The sequence below is a fragment of the Cryptomeria japonica genome, chromosome 10 (assembly GCF_030272615.1).
Source record: "Cryptomeria japonica chromosome 10, Sugi_1.0, whole genome shotgun sequence".
NCBI lineage: Eukaryota > Viridiplantae > Streptophyta > Pinopsida > Cupressales > Cupressaceae > Cryptomeria > Cryptomeria japonica.
Genome location: NC_081414.1, coordinates 460,567,229 through 460,588,886, shown reverse-complemented (window position 1 = coordinate 460,588,886; position 21,658 = coordinate 460,567,229).

Sequence of the window (21,658 nt, the reverse complement as noted above, 5' to 3'; positions counted from 1 at the left end):
TGCCGGTGAACAATATAATCTATCGGTGAACCAAATACCAGTGATTGTGCATAAGTCTCAGGCTTGTCGGTGAACATAACCAAAGATCTCCAAGTGTTGATAAGTGTTGACAAGTGATGATAGGTGTTGACATCAATCACAAAACCATATCAACATATCCAAAATACCAACACAAATGCTATACACACTTTCATTTAAAATCATTATAAAATGACTTAAAGATATTTCAAATACCAAATAATATGTTTAATAATGTTATGTCAAAACATTATTAAATAATTTCCTGAACCATTTTTCCAATTTACTCCATATGTAATTATTATTTAAATCATAATAACGATTAAAATAATAATATATTAAAACTAATCCGGAACCATTAGAATATCTATTTGGATCAATCATCTGCAAAAAATTAATCATTGAAACTTGATTTTTACTGTTTTGCAAAATGATCAAAACCACCTTTTTACCCCCGGAAACTGCCTTCAAAACCACTCAAATGGCCACTTGAGATCATGCCATCTAACAAGCATATAGATTGATATATTTTTAATCACCCTACAAAATATATTTCCTTGAATATTACAAAGTTGCAATATTTTAATCCCCAAAGTTCACTACTTAGCTGTTTCTGCACTGAAAACTGCCAGAAACCTCTTCAAACTCAGTTTCAAAACAATTTTGAAAACATATCAGATAAAATCATTTAGAGCTGGAAACTGGCACACATACTCATTTAACTACAAGGAATCTCATGAACCAATTGGTTTGAGAAAATAATCATTCGAGTGAAATATATTAATGCTCAAAGTGGCCCATTTACATGATGTTTCTGAAACACTGAAAAAGTCCATATGGAATGAGCCTTGAAAACTGACCAAATGAAGAGCTGGGGGGCTATAAATTGTGTAGATGGTAGAAAATCCTATAGATATTCATGGTGTACTAACACTTTTAATTTCAGGTCAACCGGGTGTGAGATACAAAATTCCAAAAAGGGTACTGAACTGTTGTTTTACACTATCTGATTTGCAGAAAACAACAAATTACAAATGATTTGACTTTGGCAAACAAGTCAAATGAAATCATAGGAGTCTAAAATGAGCAGAGTAGTACATAATTTTGCAGGGAACACAAGGGAACACGAATTTCTTCATGACAATCAACTAGGCATTTATTACACATATGCAAAGTGGTGCTCTGATTAGCTGTTAAAACAGGGACTTGTGCAAACAGCACAAACTCCAAATGGATTGGGCTTGCCCAACTGAACAAATGGATTCATAGGGACTTGAAATTTGGCATGTGGACACACCTATATGTCTGCAATTCAGGGGTACACTTTATTTAACATGACGATCAACTGGTCATGAAATGCAAGGCCTAAAAGTGAGTCATTTGATAAAGGATCTACATGTGCATAAAACAACTTTCAGTCCACCCCTTGAAATGGGTACTTGAAAAACTGATCTAAACTAAATTTTGAAAGTTCTAATCCATGCATAGGCTCAATTAAAGATTTAGCACACATTTCCCAAGTGTTTTCTCATGACAATCATCGGGTTGCATTTTACATGCCCTCAAAGTAGGCCTCTTAGGTTGATTCATTAGGTGGTCATTTGAAAGTGCAGATGTAAAATTTTGAAATCGGCCTCTCAAATTTCTCAAAATTTTATGAGTCCCAACAATGGCTCTGACTGGGGATGGTTGATTGCAAGATCAACACAAGAATCTAGAAACTTTGGTAGAGCAGACCACCCAAAAACAGATCACTTCTCTTCTTCTCAAAAATAAGGGTTCTTTATTCTACCCAAACAACAGGGTACTTTATTCCAAACAAACCACACAATTGAAGCAAAGCAATTGTACAACATATATACATTATTCACAAATGGCCCCGGGCCATAAAAAATGGAGTCAATTCTTACCTCTATCAAACACATGATTAACATTTCTATAAATCAAGGGTAAGCTGGAAGTTTCATTTACATCAGCCTGATCACAAGCGCTGCAACTTCTCATCGGCTCATCACATAAAATATAATCAGCATGTTCATAATCATTCAATCTTTGAAAAACAAAACCCACTTCAAAATGTTGATCATCAAATGACACATATTTGTCATATTGTTTACAATTATTTCCTAGTTGAAAGAAAAGTAATCCAACTTATTCTGAAAGCTAGGAACATTAGACACATCTTGATCGCTAGTTTGCACAAGAGGAAAACATTCATCTGCAACCTTGGCTTGCAAACTAGAAATAAACTTTTCCAAATAGAATGAGTGCACTTCATCTTGCTGATCACAATTTCTATCAGCACTTTGCGAACATGGAAATACATCATCAAGTAATGGTTCATTAACCACTTGCAAATCTGGGAAAACAACTTTAGATTTGTCTTTCTCTTTAACATCAAGATCAGCATAAGATTTAAATTCTGAATTCATATCAGCATGTGAATCCACATCATTACATCTATCAATCTTATATGCATTTTCAACTTGTCCGCTATTTAACTCAAATGTAGGGAAAGAATCAATATCATATGTATCATACTTCACACCCTCAAAGATATCATCAATATCAAAAGGTATGCTGGTTGGGTATGAGAAATTGGGGACATTTTTGGATGCATACCTCTAAAGATCAGCAACTAAGAGTTCTAAGATTTGTTCACTACTTAGTGAACCTTCTCCTTCATTTTCATTTTCCTTGGCTTTACCTTCTATGCTGTAAACATTGTCCCAATCTGATGCATGCATTAAATCTTTCGTGCTCATGTCTTTATGCACATTTATTTTATCATTGCGACAACTTACATTTGCATCATAGCCTTTATCATGCTGATCATAAAGTGTTGCAATATGTTGCAACATAGTTTCATAACCTTGGTTGCTAACACTTTGTGGATTGGGATTAACAATACTGTCATTCATATTATTCAAATTTGAAAACTCTATAGAGTTACAATCATGCACACTAGAGCAACAATTTATATTTTCATCCTCCTGATACTGAGAAATTTTTTTTGTACTATCATGCTGATCATAAGAATCATTTTCAGAACCACAAGAGATATCCCCACTCACGGATTCATCTCCATTACTTTGCTATTCACCTGTTTCACTATCAACACCATTATACTCAATACTATGTGCATTTCAGATTTAGTTAGCTCAATCTCATCTATCCATTCTTTAATATGTGTAACACTTTCTTCTCTCAAGTCTGTAGACCAATTAATTGAGTTAGGCTCATCAATCTCTAAGAATAACTCAATCCAAACGGACTCATGGGGTCTAACATCAGCTAGAAGCTCATTTATTGCAGCAATAAATCTTTCATAAAAAACATATGATGATTCTTCTTTTCTCTTCCCCACTTTCTTTCTTAAAAGAAAGATGAATTTATCTTGGATTATTTGAAGATATATTTCAATCTCCCTATCAATTTCTTTCAGATTTGACAAAGGATTTTTAGATCTAGGAACCACATCTAGATCCATCAAATTTGAAACATCTACTAAACCATTACTTGGACAATGCATCTTATCGTTTCACAAATATTTTGCAAAACACATGCAGTCATTAACTTCATAATCTGACATACTTCTCATAATATTTCTGACTGAAATTTATTTCAATGAATTATGTAACCTTAAACCAACATTCCTTTTCCTGGTGACTTGCTTCACCCTATAAGGAACAAAGTTATCTCATAAATTTTTTGAGGAATACCTGGATATATTTGTTGCTGATGTTCACTTTACTTCTAAGTGAAGATATGAAGGGGATCTCCATATCTTAGGTTCATTCTTACAGAGTCGCCACCTCCCTGAGGAGGAATAAAATTTCAACCACTGATCTTCACTCTTGAAACAGTTTCAGATTTCTAGGTCATTCCACACAGCAGAGTCACATAATATTTTCAAATTTCACTACAACAAAAACTTTCTAGGATACACTTTCAATTCTGAAAATGACTTTCAGATTTCTAAACTTCTAAGACTCTTCCCCAAAAGAATTTTGGCCAGACTCATGGGTTTGACTGCAATAAACAAAGTGAATACAACTTCTCTCAACCTTACTAAAAAATGCAATTACAAGACACTGTTAGTCCCCAACAGAGTCACCATTTTTGTTGTTCACCAAAACTGGTTAACCCAAGTTCACCTGCAATTGATCTATGAAATAGCCAGTTTCAAACAATGAAGAACTTCAGGACTTGGACAACATGACAAGGATAAAAATCCTTCTACTCTTCAGGCTCTACAAAACCTAGGTGGGTGTACCTTTGATGCATAGAATTAGATCCATTACTCACATATGACAACATCAACAAAAGCAGATAGATCTCATTAAAGGTTCAAAAACAAGGAGGGTACTGTAGATGGGCTAGATCTACACTTACAACTCAACAATGTTTGAACATGAGAATGGATGAAACACTACCACATAACAGAAAAAAAAAGATATTCTGATTTTTGATTTTAAATTTTTGCAAGTAACTTCTAACTATAACAGATTCAGTGCCTCTATCTGGGCATAGAGTCAATACAAATAGCCACAAATGAAATCCAAGATGCACATCAGATTCAGTGAAAGATATCCTTGTATTAATTCCTGACATTAATACATTCTAAACTTCAATCAAAAGATCATACACATCCAAACATAAATTCAGATTCACAATTTCTGCTCATAGAATTTAAAATCCCTTCTGTACAAGATTCCTAAGAATAGGAATTACACTACCCCTTAGAGAGGATAAATTCAAAATCCCTTGAAAATTGAATTTATTGAAAATAAAGAAATGCTCGAAAGACAATCAAATGAAACTGTATATATGCCTTACATATATGTGACTTGCAACTAAGAAACAATCTGCAAAAATGTATCTATTCAATGGCAGAAGAATAGGAACATCAACAATTACAACTGAGAAAATTAAATGCATCAAACTGGAACCCCTCTTGGAAATCTCCCTTGGAGAAATTCTCCAAAAAATGGAACCCTTACAAAAGAGAAGAAAGAAGAATAAATAGAAGAGAGGAAGACTTCATATTTCATCTGGTAGTGACAATTGTCCCACTCCTTCTACCATTTACTGCTCACACACTTGGCTTGCTGAAAATGAGCTCTTTCCAACTGAAAAATATTCTCTGCATTCATTCCCATTGAAACTTCTCTCAAAATAATTGACATTTGTTGAAACTGATTGCAAAAATGAACTCCTTGTTTCAAAATATTTCCAACACGGATCAGCGACCATCGTTGGATCTTCCACAACTTGCTCACACTTTAACTTACTTCTATGTTGCAAAATATGGGCCCCTCGGAATGCGGGTGCACCTGGGCCCCACTGGGTTGCAAGCTTCCTTCACCCACCAAAAGCACTTGGCTTTTGACACTAAGAAAGTCAGTGCATTTGCATTTAAATATTTAGAATAACCCTCCCACTATCAATGTGGGATAAGTATCCTTTCCCTCTATTCACGCGCTGCATGATTGAAAATTTTGAAATGAGACTCATAAATTTTTTGGTGTTAATACTTAAGTTCCACATTTTGTCTTCGTGAATACATTTCACTTATATGAAGCATCTTTTACAATTTTTTCACTTTGATATAAGGAATATCAAATCATTCTTGCAACATTTTTATTCTCGTGAGTGTGCTTCATCCTTTATAAAAAATGAAACTGCTCTCACTTTGAGTTAAAATGATTCATTACTTTGGTAAAACCTTTTCCCTTTTCCTTGTTTCTCATATGAATTCACTTTTCACTTGATAAAATAACTGCTTGCTGGAAATATTTATTCTGAGTAAATACACCGGTTGTTGGATTTTTTTTTTATCTTCTGCAATAGTTTGTTAAAAGATCATTTTCACTTCTGAGTGAAAATGCTTTACCACACAATCCATATACTAACCTTTTACTCATTATTGAAACATTTTCACTTTCAATTGTATAATCCTCTTTGATAGAAAATTTTACCCATACCGATATAATCATTAACCCTTCTATCTCTTCCACTTTAAAATTTATGCAAATACTTCACAAGCCTTTTATCTCTTATCCATTTTTTTTATATGTGAAAGTTTTGCTCTGCTATGGGTAAAACATCTTTACCTTGTTACTCTCATTATCACCACTGGTAAAAATCTTCACCAATAATTTCTTATAAAACATATATCCGCTAGTGAAATAAAATTTAGAATTGAAATATTTTCATCCCACATATGAACTATGAACAAAAATATTATTGTTCCAAAGCACACAGTTGTATTTTTCACTTTGTATATTTTCCTGAAATGACATCTCTCTGATGCATCTGTTTAAAAAATTCACAAGCCCAACCTGCTGAAGGCGTGGAAGAAAAAAGGCAAAGGGAATGGGGTCTGGCTTTACTTCTGTTGGTTGCACCTACTGAAATTTCTATGGAAAAACCTACATTTTATCTTGCCAAAATTTTTAGGGAAAATGAAATCCCCTTCATCACAATACCGCAATGAGTAATGTCCCTCCTTTTTCCAATCACTCCATCATGGGATTTCAAAGATGTAAATAAAATTGCAAGGGAGATAACATTTGATTTTAATTTTTTTACTTTTCGGGGCCCACCAAATGCTATACACACTTTCATTTAAAATCATTATAAAATGACTTAAATGATATTTCGAATACCAAATAATATTTTTAATAATGTTATCTCAAAACATTTTAAAATAATTTCCTGAACCATTTTTCCAATTTACTCCATATGTAATTAATTATTATTTAAATCATAATAATGATTAAAATAATAATATATTACCACTGATATGGAAATATTAGAATATCTATTTGGATCAATCATCTGCAAAAAATTAATCATTGAAACTTGAGACCATGCCATCTGACAAGCATATAGACTGATATATTTTTAATCACCTTACAAAATATATTTCCTTGAAGCTTACTAAGTTGCAAGATTTTAATCCCCAAAGTTCACTACTTAGCTGTTTTTGCACTGAAAACTACCAGAAACCTCTTCAAACCCAGTTTCAAAACAATTTTGAAAACATATCAAATAAAATCATGAAGAGATGGAAAATGACACACGTACTCATTTCACTACAAGGAATCTCATGGACCAATTGGTTTGAGAAAATAATCATCCAAGTGAAAGATATTAATGCTCAAAGTGGCCCATTTACATGTTGTTTCTGAAACACAAAAAAAGTCTATATGGAATGAGCCTTGAAGACTGACCAAATGAAGAGCTAGGGGGCTATAAATTGTGTAGATGGTAGAAAAACCTATAGGTATTCATGGTTTACTACCACTTTTAATTGTAGGTCAATCAGGTGTGAGATACAACATTCCAAAAAAGGTACCGAACTGCTGTTTTACATTGTCTGATTTGCAGAAAACAACAAATTACAAATGATTTGGCTTTGGCAAACAGGTCAAATGAAATCATAGGAGCCTGGAAATGAGTAGGGCAGTACATAATTTTGTAGGGAACACATGGGAACAAGAATTTCTTCATGACAATCAACTGGGCATTTATTACACATATGCAAAGTGGTGCTCTGACTAACTGTTAAATCAGGGACTTACGCAAACAACACAAACTACAAATGGATTGGGCTTGCCAAACTGAACAAGTGGATTCATAGGGACTTGAAATTTGGCATGTGGACACACCTATATGTCCATAATTCAAGGGTACACTTTATTTAACATGACAATCAACTGGTCATGAAAGGCAAGGCCTCAAAGCGAGTCATTTGAGAAAAGATCTACATGTGCATAAAACAACTTTCAGTCCACCCCTTGAAATGGGTACTTGACAAACTTATCTAAACTGAATTCTACAAGTTGTAATCCACTGCATGGGCTCAATAAAATATGTAGGACACATTTCCCAAGTGTTTTCTCATGATAATCACCGGGCTGCATTTTACATGCCCTCAAAGTAGGCCTCTCAGGTTGATTCATTAGGTGGTCATTTGAAAGTGTAGATGCAAAATTTAAAATGGGCCTCTCAAATTCCTCAAATTTTAATGAGTCCTAAGACACCTTAACCAATTTCAAAATTATAGAATTTCCCGCACTTTCTGCGAAGCAAACAAAGCAGCTGATTATCTAGCTAATGTTGGTGTCTCACTAGAATCATACACTCAGAAAATCTTGACTTTTGACTAGCAGAATAAGCTAAAATAGATTGTAAAGGATGATTTGGCTGAATCGGTCTATAAAGTCAAGTCAGGGATCGGATAAGAAGCGGGAAGGTACCTGGGCCATCATGGAATCTTTCGATGGGTAATTCTATGGCCCAAGGTGCAGACATAACCAACACGGATCTCGATCTCTCTTATGATTGCGCATAAGATGTCGATGAATGTGGATCGAGCATGGGAGGTTCATTTTAGCTAGAGGTAGGCCATACCTTAGTGGAAGGATAAACTAGAGACCTTTGTTTTTTCATGCGCTTTGGCAGATTGGTATCAGGCCGGTTAGATAAAGGTAAGACCAGTGACTTGAAAAGTTCTTAGAATAGTAAAGATGTGTTGTTTGGATGAAGCTTGATTGGAAGTCGGTCCTGTTCTGGTCTCTAGACTTCTCTAGAAAAACTAAAACTTTATATAAGGAATGGTTTATATTGTAGTCTTAAGCCTAGAAGTATTGGTCTCAACCGATGGTGCATCAGTTTGGTCTCAGTTGCCTATGTATAGAGGAATCGATCTAGGCCCAATGTAGCCGGCTATTTCAAGCAAATGATGTGGTTTGGAATGCTATATGGTAGGCAGCTAATGGTTTACTGGGTGATAATCGACACTGGTGTGATGGGTTTGTTTATCAGGATGTCATTTTCCCTATGGTTGACATATTCAATTTAAAGGAAGCGAGCATATAGAGGATCAACAGTTTTTTCTGCTCGTCTGATGGACAAGCCCTAGAAAATGCCATTCTAGAGTTGGATTCTGATTGTTGGGTAAGCACCCTTGAAATCTATTTTAACCACACCAACTACATCTCCTCTGAATCTGAGGATTCAGATAGTGAAGATGAGGAAATTGCCCAAAAAAGGGTAGAATGGGAGAGGAGGAAGAACTTCATCTAGGAGGCATGGGAGGTGTTTAGGGTAGGGGTCAGGAATGGGAATTTGGATCCCTTCCATAGACTACTCAACTCTGATGATAATTGGCTCTCTACATCAGCCTCTATCAAACTAACGGAGATTGGAGAGAACATGGTTGTCATACTCCAACACATTGGGAATTAGTCATCATGAATAAGGCACTACCTTAAGATCCATTTTAGATTAGTTAAGTTAGTTTTTATATTAGAAATCCTAGATGAGAAATGTACGGGAGTTATCCCCCCTTGGATAACACTTATCTAATAAAAAAAACAAAAACAAAAAAAACAAAAACAATATCATGAGCAATTACTTGTAAAGTATTGCGCTGGGCCTAATTAGATAAAATAATGTAACTTTTAGTTCAATTATAATCCCAAATTTGGGCGCCAATGTAAAGGAATAAAATATGAAATCAAGTCAGCCAAATAGGTCAACCAACTTGGGAAAGAAGATGATTGAATCTTGTATATAACAAGATTCAATCTTGTTATCCAATTTAATTCACAATCATTGAATTATTTCTCTATAATCAGTCATCTTCTACTAGAGAATTTGATCTTCTAATTAGTGTGAATCTGCCTTGTGTTTTGGATGAACCATTGGGCAATCTGACCTTCACTTCAGATCCTAATTTGAGCATCAATAGGGATTACCTAGAGTGAATTCATTGGTAATTCATCTAGGCGATTTGTGTTGTCTTGCTGGGCGATCTAGAGCAACAAATTCTCCTTCATTGTAGCACCGAATCTCTGCAAGTTCAACCAACAATTAAGCCCGCACTCCTATGATTTAAATTGGGCAAAGTTCTGCCTTAGCTTGGTGATTAAATCAGATAAGTAATTTGATCTTAACTGTACTTGTAATTTGCTCATGAATTAAAGATTTGATCTAGATCTTTGATGTTGGGTTTTTCCTCCAAGAGGGAGGTTTTCCCAGGGTATTCTTGGTGTCTTGTCTCTTTTGTGTGATTGCTTTGTGTTATTTCTGAGTTATATATAAATCTGACCATTAAAATTAACACTCAAGACTTCTCCTATTGGGTTATCACTCATTGATGGCCACAAGGCCAAATCAATGTATCTAGGCTTCAAACTCCTTACTCTAGGCTTGGAGGACCCTACACAAGGTCTATGAATTTTACCATTATAAATTTTACCATTATAATTATTTTTTAATTGATGAGGATCTATATTATCATTTCCAAAATAGTGTTATGCATATTCACAAAAAGAAAGGTAAGTGGAAAGAGTCACATCCCAAAGTCCAAACAAGACAATAGCTCAAAACAAAAAACAATTATAACAAGACAACTAAGAGGAGGAGGTTAGCCCTAGTCATTTTTTTTCTCTTTATCTATAATTTATTGTTTTGTATATGTCACTTGAAACTACACTTCTATGACCCTATTGCAAAGAATAGGAATAATTTTGTAAAATTAGCAGTGACACTATCTTTTCACCCAACTATAGTGAAAGTCCCAAATCATCTTTGGTGGTTCCTTAGTGAGAGTACAAATGTGTCTCATGTAGCATAGGAGCTCATTTTCTATCTGAAAATCAAGAACCTACCACCAAACTATGAATTTTTGGTATATGTCAAAGAATTCAAGATCTCTAATGTTAAGTTAAGGTCATGCTTGCAAGAGCCAAGTGTTGTTATCAAAGCTGCACATGAAAGATAAGTCAAGCAATCAACAACCTTATCAATACTCACGTTCTTGTGTCAAATTTTTAATTGAAAAAAAATGTTGTAGGTACGTGGAGCACCTTTGACGATGGTAATTTTAAAACTCACCTCAAGTCTACATGAACTACAGAGGCTTGTAATAAGTATGCATGACTATCTCCTTACCCAAAATGTAATCCTTCCATTGCATGTTTTAGGTACTTACCCACTATGTTATAAAACATCTTGTTATGGTAAATAGAAAAAGTCTCAGGTGAGACTATGTTAGAAATGGCTCACCATTGTAGGTACATGGAGCACCTTTGATGGTCATTTTGCAACTCACCTTGAGTCTACATGAGTTGTAGAAGCTTGTGATAAGTATGGATGATTGTCTCCTTCCAATATGTAGTCCTTTCATTGTATGCAGACCTAAACAATAGCAAAAATCTCTGTCATATTTTAGGGCCTTTCTTACCTTTGGGGTTGAGTTTATCTTCAACCAATATTTTGACGTTTAAAGATGTCATTTTCATCTAGATGTACTGATGACGAATACTAGACATTGCAATTTGTAAAGAATTGCTTCTTAGAGTTCTTGATACCAATTTTTGAACACAATGTGTGTTAAGTATTGATGTAGTCAAATACAAATTTTCTCTCACAGTTGCCACAAAATTTACTTTTCTTCATTTGTATCTTTTGGAAAAATCTTCCTTGATGACCTCCATGTGTGTGTGTGAAAAAGTGGTATGTAAGTTGCAAGCACAACACTTCAATTAAGTCATTATATGCATGGTTAGTAATCAATAATCAATAAGTAAAAAACCATAACAAAGCGACTAATTTCCTTCTAAAAGATGTGAGTATAAGATTGCTCTCAGATTGTTATAAGCAATACCAATGACTAGACTACACCAAGACGAAGGATTTAATCTATATGATATTTAACTATATGGATGCAAGATGGATGAATAATTAAAGCAAATAATCAATTCAGGCAATAATGTATGTAAGCAATGATGGATGTCAAATGGATGCAAATAATCTAAAAAAGCACAATAATCTTCAATGACTCCAGAGCGAAATTAGTGTGATAATAATCTCCAAGTGTGTTCTCAAAAATCTCTGGGGTAAATTGGAATGAGAGCTAAAGACTAAATTTATAGAGAATTACCAAGAGAAAAGCTCAATTTAGGATTAATTGAAAATAATTGAGAAATCAGGTTAAGTTAACCTTGAGATAGATTCCAATTATAGTTTAATTGAAATGCATTCAAATTAGAAGTCCAAGTTGCATTGGAAATAATAATAAATTAATTCCATGCATTTGTGATAAAAATAGATAATTCTTTTATGTATTCAAGAAAAGAGTCTTTTCAATGCAACTGAACTTCTTTTTCTGAAAAGCTTTGAGTTCTAATTTTAGAGAATAATTCAATTAATTGCTTTTCTGATATCAAGTTCTAAATTCAGAAAAAGAAATAATATCTCAAGTTTGATTTCTCTCTCAATTCAATTCTTTTATGTTTAATTTTCAATTCAACTCTTGTTTTGTAATTAATTCCTCTTTTGTAATAAATTAATTCTTTGTTGCATGATTAAATGGCAAATTTTATTAATTAATTAAATATGCAAGGATATTTAATAAATTAAAATAGGATAATTGATCAAAATGATATTCTTGGAATGATTCAATTAGTTAAATGAATATTTAATTAATATTGAGTAATTCATTTGCCATTTGATATTTGATGATTAAAGAATTAATAATGTGCTCAAGGTTGATTTAATTGCCTTTGGTTAGGACCTTGGTGATGTTGTCGAGATTAGGGGCCCATGGTTTAGATGACCTTTTTTAGGGTATTAAATTTGCCCCTCTTTGAATTAATGTGCGAGTAGCGCATTGGTTCAAAGAATGTATGATGTCTAGGAGATGCCAGTTCTGAACTTGAATGATCACGAACCAGATGAAGAGCAAGGTGTTTATCTTGATTCGAAGTGACAAAGCTGAATGAAGTCTGATTAAAGCAATACCATTCCTGAACTTGATTGAACTAAGGAATGATAGAAACAAAAGATACGGAACTTAAACTTGATTGATCAAGAAGCGGATCTTACTGATCTAGACCTTGATTGAACTTAGATGCAGTGAGTGATGATAAAAAAATCGATCTTGAACTTGATTGATCAAGATACGATGAAGATAAACTATTCAGCTTGATCAAGAAATGAATACTGAACACCTGCTTAAATTGAGTGTGATCAAAGATACTCTTTAAACTTTTGATTGAGTTTAAATGAATAATTAGTTTGATGTAAAGCGATGAAACTGATTAACGCTAAGAGATTGATTCAGATGAAGACAAATATTAGCTTGATTTTAAATGATGAAACTGATATGCTCCTAGCGATTGATTTGATTCAGATGGTTGAGAGATCTCAACTTGATGTGAAACGATGAAGCTGAGATGCCCCTTAGCAATAAGAATTGATTTTCTTTAGTTGAAAAGATTTTGCTCGACTTTTGATGAAGATTTGAAAATTTTCTCAACTTGTGAGATGTGAAGTCATAATGTCGTGAGTATGCCCCCTCGGGAGTGAAATAAAAAATAACGAGGGATTGATGATTATAGGCAATTGTGTGGTGAAAATAAGTTATTTGAGCACAAATTGATTCTGAGGAATATTTGAAAAATTCGGCGTTGATTGATGAAATTGAGCGTAGAGTTGATCGTGTAGAATTGAAATTGATATTCAACGTTGAAATTGAGCGCAATTTGAAGAAAGAATGAGCATTTGATGAAAAGAGCACGAAGCGGTCCAAATTGTGAAATTGACTAGCAAAATGATCTCGAATTTCGATTTCGATCCCGAAAATGGAATCAGAGCGGTCAAATTAGCTAAGGGTACAATTTTCATGTCCATCGAAGCAAATTGAAAAATTAGGTTTTTGGCTATATATGGGACAAAAGTGTCATTTTCAAATCATTTTAACCCTCCAAGTTTGAAAATTCAAAAAAGCCTTCTACGAAGAAAATGGTGGTCCCTACTCGTCAGCATTGATTCGAGCACCAGAGAAGACATAATCGACCCTGAAACTATGAGCCAATGGTAAGTGATTGATCTTAAGCCTCTTTATGTTTTCAATTTTGAATTTTTTTGTTCATTTTTCAAGTTTTTCGCATGTGTGGGGTCAAGTTTCACGTTTTATCGTGCGAGACAAGATTTTGTCTCGTACGAGTAACTGGTAAAATTTCTTTTGTTTTTTGAAGTCATTTAAATTGTCATTCGAGATGCACCCTTGTATCGTACGACAGGTCTGTTAAAAGACCATTTTGTCATGCGAGACCCAATAGTTTGTCGTTTGGGGTTTTTTTTGTCATGCGAAAGCTATTCTTGACTTGTACGAGATTCTATTTTTCTGTGTTTTTTCGTTCAGGAGACAGTGAGCATTTTTGAAGGTCTAAATGTGAAATTTCGATTTTGCATTTGACTTAGTTGGATTTGTGTGATGTTTTACTTCTCTTGTAGGCTCATTTGGAATGTTTTCTGATGCTTCGTTGTTGGGTTTTTGCAGGTTCGATTACCTCCTGTGCTCTTTAGATGCGTTTATCCTCCTACTGTGGCATTAGTTTGACATTTATCTGAGGTTGAGTAGGCTCAGGTTGACTTGTGCGGCTTGACTCATCTATTGAGATTATCTGGTATCCATGTGAATCACAGAATGCTCACGACATTGATAGAATGTTTCCATTCAGAGAATAACATGTTTCATCTACCGGTGGGGGATTTAACTATCACTCCCAAGGATGTATATAGGATCCTCCATATCCGTTTTGCTAGGGATAAGGTGGATTATGATTCAGGGCACCTTCCAGGATTACAGGTAGTGAGGCATGTCTTCAGTGATCCTGACATTTTGACTCATTCCATTAGTTGGGACATATTGATGAGCAGGTACAGTGAGGAGTTTCCTCTGGCATGTGTTCTAGTAGGGTTCATAGGTTGTTTTATGATGCCAAACAAAGGGGAGCATGGTTTCCAGTGCGGATGGGGTCAAATGCTAGAGAGATTGATAGAGACCCCTCGAAGACTTGGTTGGGGTTCATGTTTATTGGCCCACATGTATCGAGAGATGCATGAGATCATGTATAGAGATGGGTGGAGCATGGCCGCTGGTGTATATATTTTGTAGGTGTGGGCTTGGGAGCACCTTCCCATTTGTCGGCCCATAGTAGATGACAGTAGAGAGCCTGAGCAGCCGATTATATACAGGTATGTCGGATACATTACGCAACCCCATTTGGGCAAGACAAATTTTTGGAGATGACAGCTAGATGACCTGATAGTCGTTGTATGGAGACCGTATAGAGGCTTAGATCCATGGGATGACTGGCGGATGGTTCGCAGGGACCTTTTTATTACATGCCCTCTCATTGGGAGATCACAGACTATTGTGGAGTGATTCGTCGTATCACAGGTGATGAGGCAGTATGGCCAGGCTCAGGAGATCTCGTAGGAGTTTACAGCGTATGCACGTTATGCAGATGAGGAGAGACAGGATAGTCTCCATGGTTGTCATATGCTTTGGCGATGCAGGAGCTGACTGGTTTACATTGCTTGAGGTGGGATTATATGGATGATGTGGCGGATATGGGGGTATTTCCCTAGTATAGAGATTGGTTTCAACAACATCCGTTCCCTCGATTCACAGATCTAGCAGAGCAGGCTCCTCATATTGAGGATGATTCCCCCGCACTGGTATAGGGATAGGGATAGGGCCACAGGCAGGGACAGGTACAGAGAGCTGAGGCTCCATGGCGGAGTGGTGGTGATCCTGGTGCTAGTAGTAGTAGGGTGCTAGCTGATGTTGGACAACAAAGGGGTGAGGGCAGATCCCTAGGGCATGCAGGAGTGAGATTGGGTGGGACCGAGGAGGAGAAAATAGCTCTAAGATAGGGCCGATAGCGGTGGGATGAGCAGGGTGGAGCTATAGGTGGAGATGGGGGTGGGGAGCCAGTGAGAGAGCAGGGGACTGATGGAGGGCGGTCGATGAGAGCATGTCTTGTAGAGCTGCAGTCACAGTTGACAGTGGCTCAAACTCAGCTGGTGGAGTGAGACTGACAGCTTGCCGAGGTGAGGGTCGAGCGTGATCACTAGATCGCATCATTGAGGGCAGAGTCAAGAGAAAAGATAGAGGCTTTATGATAGGTGGTCCTTCTCCAGAGTAGTAGGGCATCCTACTATGTGGCAGCATATACTGTCGCAATTCCTGTTGTGCAGTAGGTGATACCCTACTCACAGTATATGGCACGATCAGAGGGAGCTCAGGCACCTCGTCAGGATCTCGGGCATCAGGGTCCTCCTCCTCCACTAGGTGATGAGGGAGAGGGTTCTAGCTAGATTATTTCTTTTTGTAGCTCGGATATTTTTTTGTAGACACACCCATTTTTCTGTAGCCTATACGGTTCTTGCTCCGATGGGAGTTTGCATATGTCATTTGACATCATTTTGTACTCTTATATTTGACATGATATATATACGAGATCTGATTTGACTTCATCGTACTTGTGTTGATTTTCTTATGAGATGTCTTTTATATGCTTTATTCTATATGTATGCATTTCTTTTCAATATGTATGTATATAATGAAAATGATTATAGATGTCTATTTTTGTTTCTTTTCATATGCAAATGAATGAATGTGTATGAGTAATGAGTAATGCAATGTTTTCATTTTTCTATGCAATAAGATGAATGCAGATGAGTAATAATGAAATGTATGAAGCTATATTAAATGTTATGTATGCAGCTAAACATCTCAAAACACAAGTACTTGATTGAAGAAATGATGATAAATAGACCACTCAGCGTAAGAAATGATGATGCTTTCAGCTCTCATTCAGAAGATAAAGAGATTATTATCGTACCGAAATCACTCTAAAATCACAAAAATGTAGAATGATATGCAAAATGCATCCTAAACCTAGTCACTGGATTTAAAATACTTAAGATTCATCACTGAGCATAATGAACACAACAAGCAAGTTAGAGTTCCTTTCTTTTTCAATGTGCAATATTAATTATCTTGTCTGCAATGACCCTTTTTTCGTTCATATCCCTGGATAGATTTCGTAGGGACCCGAATTGCATCATAAATAAATTCTCTCAAAACAAACAAAAAAATGATATGGACCTCCCTGTAGCATACAAATAAGTGGAGTCGAGGTATGTGAGATGATTTCACCTTATTGTGAAGGATCTTATCACAAACACCCAGCTAATTTATATGTTTCTAGATCATTGGGATCATTCCTACAAGCAGAAAACAAAGAAAATATTATGCCCCCAATCCTTGCTCCTCTTAGTCACAATAGACTTCCTCAAGTTACTCAGAGGGATAATAATCGAAAACCAATATAAAAGATAGCACACAAAGAAAATTTTCATTCATAGCTCATACTGTTTAGTGATTGTTTTCCGTTATGTTGTTTTGCTTGTTTACTCAGTGATAAAAACTTTTCGGTAGTTAGGAGACAGGTGACTGACTCAGAGTGGATGACCAGGTTTCACTGACGGAAAGATGACCTGTTTGACACTACTTAGGATATGTAAATTGCTTTGTCGAGTAACCTACGACTAGGATGCTGATCAGTTTCAAGTCATGAGGGTTCCAACGAACCAGGATGTCACAAAAGTGACTAAAAAAAAATGTACAAGCGAAAGCAAAAGATGCATGAAAGCGGGAAATACCAACGTTGTGTTGATAGATGGAGCGCTTGAGTACAAGAGGCACCTGTTTGCCAGGTTTTCACCTGCTTGGCAGAGATTCATTTTTTTTTACCAAGGTGCCTGTTTACCAAGTTTTCACGAGGGCATTTTCTTTCTTTTTATTCTTTTTTCTTTTTTTTTTGTATTTTTTTATTTTTTTTATTTTTTTCAGGATGTTTTCCAGCTGTACAAGTTGGTGGCACAGAGAATGCTAAGTGAAGAATTTATTCAAATGGATGGTGTTAATCAGTTCATGGAGCTGTTCTCCTTCCAAGTTTGAGAGTTGATAGGCACCAGAGCCGAATACTGCAGTAACAATGTAGGCACCCAACCAGTTGGGTTCAAACTTCCCTTTATTGTCGCGAAATTGTTGATTTTTTGGATTTTGTCTCAGAACTAGGTCACCAACCTGAAATTCTCTTTGTCGAACTTTCTTGTTATATCCTCTAGAAATTCTCTTCTGATACACTCTGAGATAATCAAACACCACTTACCAATGCTCATCCAACAATTTGAGTTCTTACAATCTAGATATTCTATGATCTTCATCAGTAACAAGACCTTGCAAAGAAACTCTTAGAGATGGTATTTCTACTTCAATAGGTAATACTGCTTCGGACCCATACACCAAAGAGAAAGGTGTAGCCCCAGTAGGTGTTCTGATACTTGTTCTATAAGCCCATAGTGTAGGATTGAGTTGCAGATGCCAATCCTTCCCAAATTTGTTCACTATTCTGTGCAAGATAGTCAATAGGTTTTTGTTAGACCCCTTAGCATGTCCATTACCTTGAGGGTAATATACCAATGACTAGTGTTGCTTTATTTTGAATTTCTCACAAAGCTCATCTAGATCTTTATTCTTAAACTATCCTCCATTATCAGCCATGATGGACGAAGGTATCCCATACCTGCAGATGATATAGTTCAGGATGAACAAGGCGACCTATTTACTGGTTGCTTTAATGAGCAGAACTGCTTCTACCCACTTGGTGAAATACTCAGTGGAAGTTATGATGAATTTATGTCCATTGGATGAAGCGGGATATATTTGACCAATGAGATCAAAGGCCCATTGCTAAAAAGGCCAGTGTGTTATAAATAGTATGAGGTCCCTTGCCGGGGCATGTATGAGATTTCCATGAAGCTGACATTTCTCACAAGTCTTAGCAAATTTTATGGCATCTTTTTCCATGTCTAGCCAGTAGTATCCAACCCATAATAGTTTCCGAGATAAAGTAAGGCCATTCGAATGAGATCCACAAATACCTTCATGAACTTCTGATAATGCACGTTTAGATTCTTCAGTTTCTAGACATCTAAGCACTGTACCGTCCAAACCTCATCTAAATAAATCATTTGCAATGATAACATACCACGAAGAGTTTTGAGTTAGGTTTCTTTTCTCATTTTGGGTAAGATTTCTAGGGATAATTTGGTCACATAGATAGGAATAGATGTGGCTGTATCGGGATGAGTCATGTCCAATAATAGCACAGACTATTTGGGTCTCAGGAGAATCGTAAGCAGGGTAATATAACTCATCCACTAGGAAATCAAAGCGAAAATTGGACTCCTGTAACTTAGGTATAGATGCCAAGGTAGCCATAGCATCTGCTGCTCTATTTGCAGACCTATGAATCTGTTGGAATGATACAAAAGCAAAATACTTCTTAAGATCATCAACCATTCTCTTGTAAGGCATCAATTTCTCATCTTGAGTCTGATATGTATCATTGATTTGATTAACCACTAGCCAAGAATCTCCATAGATATACAATTCTACAACTTTCTATTCAATAGCCAGTTTTATCCTATTCACCAAAGCTTCATATTCTGCAATGTTGTTTGTGCAAGGGAATAGAATCTTATAAGACTTTGGGATTGAATACTTCTGAGGAGTAATGAATAATATGCCAGCACCTGAACCATTTTGGGTAAAGGACCCATCAAAGAACATTTTCCAAGGTTGCTGAGTAAGGTGCATTATAGATTCATCTAGAAACTCTATATGAAGCGGTTGAGTGTCCTCAAGTGGAGCATCAACAAGTTGATCAGCAATTACCTATCCTTTTATGGCTTTGCATTCCACATATTCAATGTCAAACTCTGTAAGGATCATTACCCATTTTGCCAATCTTCCTGTAAGTGTTGCCTTATTGAGAAGATACTTGAGTGGATCAATTTTGGCCACTAGCTTGACTGAATGTGCTAGCATGTAGTGTCTTAGTTTTTGTGATGCAAAGACTAACGCCAAGCATGCTTTTTCTATTATAGTGTAGTTCATTTCATAAGACACCAATGTCCTGCTGATGTAATAAATAGATCATTCCTTTTTGTTGTCATCCTGTTGCGCCAGAAGTGCCCCTAGTGATGAATTAGTTGCTGATATATATAAGATTAGTGGTTTACCCTGAATCGGTGGCATCAATATTGGTGGATTTGACAGGTACTCTTTTATCTGCTGAAGATGTTGTTCACACTGCTGATCCTAGTTGTATATTATTCCTTTTCTCAATACCTTTGTGAAAGGTTGAGCTTTATCTGCTAGCTGAGAAATGAATCGTCTAATGGATTGGAGACGTCCCTATAGATTTCTCATTTGATTGATGTTCTTCGGAGGCGGCATTTCCATTATAGCATGGACCTTCTTAGGATCAACCTTGATTCCCTTCTTTGAAATGATGTAGCCAAGTAGCTTACCAGATGTCACTTTGAATGCACACTTCTTTGGATTAACCAGAGTTTGAACTTTTCCATTCTATTGAGTATAGGACCTAACTCTTGAATATGCGTTGATCTTTTCATAGTCTTCACTAAGGTGTCATCAACATAATCTTCCATATTCTTATGCATCATGTCATGAAAGATGGTTGTAACTGCTCTTTGATAGGTTTCTCCTATGTTCTCTAGCCCAAATGACATGACGTTCTAGCAAAAGTTTCCCCATGCACAGGTGAAAGCTATCTTTTCTTGATCTCCCGGAGCTATTTTGATTTGATTGTATCTGAAGAATCCATCCATTAGTGAGTACATTTTATACCCAACAGTCATGTCAACTATCATATCAATATTTGGTAATGGAAAGTTGTCCTTCGGATAGGCTTTGTTAAGATCTCTGAAGTCAGTGCAAACTCTAATAGACTTGTCTGCCTTTGACATAGGTACTATGTTTGAAATCCATTCGACATAATCTATAGCTCTGATGAATCCAGCTTTGAGCAGTTTTTCTAGTTCAGCCTTGACTAATAGTGCTACATGCGGGTGCATCTTATGGAGTTTTTGCTTAACTGGTTTTAATCATGGTGTAATTGAAAGATGGTGCATAATGAGATCAGGATCCAAGCCTGGCATATCAGAGTACATCCATGCAAAGTTTATTTTCTTTTCTAAGAATAGCTGAGTGAACTCCTTCAATTCTTCTACTGATAGTGATTGAGCTACATGAATGATGTGTGGTGTCTCTTGACTCCCAATTCTCACTGGATGAGTTGGCTCAATCAATATGGAGGTCCTTTCCTAGAAATGACTTGGTAGTATATCAAGTATCTCACCTTGAGGCACCTCAGAGAGGTTTTCACCTTTAGGTAAGTCCTTTATTTTCTCTCTTTTAGATTCTAACACCACCACAATGTGGTTTTTGCCATCAGATCTTTTATTTTTATTTTTCTTGTTTTTTTGAATAAGATACTTGATATCCACTTCAGTCATATTTTCACTCTGTTCACTGGTGGAAGAGTCTATAGGTTCAACTGCATTGAGATAATAGGCTAATGTATAGTCATTGGCAAAAGTAGGTATATTCATGGGCTGGTTTTGTAAAGTACAATCAATCAATTCGGGATGTACTAAGGATAAATCTTGGATAGGTTCAATAGCGTTCACGGTATTGTTATCACAGTGGTGGATCGAAAAGTCGAGTTCCAAAAGAATACCTTGCGTAAGTGTCTCGAGACCAAGAAGTGTCAGATCATGATTATTAAAGTTCACGTTAATATTTAGTTGATCTAATCCGATAGACATACTTGTAACGTCGCTCACTATGCCAAATTGGACATCATATCATGGTTTAACAGTGATAAGATCA